Raw genomic sequence first — 1,119 nt, forward strand, 5'->3', positions numbered from 1 at the left:
TCACTGCTCCCCCGAGCATTGCCAGGAGTGACCAGGAATAACGGTCACAAGCTGGCAGAGGGTAGGTTTAGGGTAGGTATCAGGAGGCGCTACTTCACGGTCAGGGCAGCTAGGATCTGGAACCAACTTCCAGGAGAAGTGGTGCAGGCTCTTACCTGGGGGGTTTTAAGAGGAGGTTAGATGAACACCTTGCTGGGGTCGTTTGACCCCAGTACTATTTCCTGCCATGGCAGGGGGTTGGACTAGATGATCTACTCAGGTCCCTTCCGACCCTAGAAACTATGAAACTATGAAATTATGAAATCTGAGCAGTCGCAAAGCTTTCTCTTGTGCATGGATGGCCTCTGATGCAGGAAGTCTACAGGCCAACAAGAGGTAAAGCATTGCTTGACCTGGTTCTGGCAACCAGGAACGACCTAAATCAGTGACCTAATGATCCAAAGGAAGCTGGGTGTCAGTGACCATGAGCTGATCACCTTCACCATCCGCCATAAAGCTGGCAAGTCAGTAATACATAAGTCCTTGACTTCAGGAAAGCTGACTTTGACAAGCTCAAGAGGCTTGTCAGTGAGGCCCTAAAGGGCCACAACCCAAAGGGGAGGGGAGTTCAGGAAGAGTGGTTGCTCCTGAAGGGAGCAATCCTGGATGCACAAGCAAAGTCTAGCCCGTTTCAGAGAAAAGGCAGCAAAAGAGCACAGCAGCCGCCTTGGCTCTCCGGGGAACTAGCGGACCCCCTGCATCTTAAAAGGACGACCTACAAAGGATGGAGGACTGGAACCACCACCAAGGAGGAATACTCTGCTCTAGTCCGGACCTGCAGAGAGCAAACCAGGAAAGCTAATGCTGCAATGGAACTCTAGCTAGCTATAAATATCAAGGACAATAAAAAATTCTTTTTTAGATATGTGGGGAGCCAGAGGAAAAGCAAGGGCAACACTAAACCACTGCTAAACCAGATGGAGCAACTGACGCCGAGGAAAAAGCAAACTTGCTAAATGGGTACTTTGCCTAAGTTTTTCACCAGTCCCATGGGACGGCCCTGCTCACTATTGATCAGGGAGGCCCAGGTGAGGGAGATTCCTTGCCCTACATCGGAGTTGACCTCGTGAAGGAACACCG

The sequence above is a fragment of the Gavialis gangeticus genome, unplaced genomic scaffold (assembly GCF_001723915.1).
Source record: "Gavialis gangeticus isolate Ggan-Ray unplaced genomic scaffold, GavGan_comp1, whole genome shotgun sequence".
In the NCBI taxonomy this organism is placed as follows: Eukaryota; Metazoa; Chordata; order Crocodylia; family Gavialidae; genus Gavialis; species Gavialis gangeticus.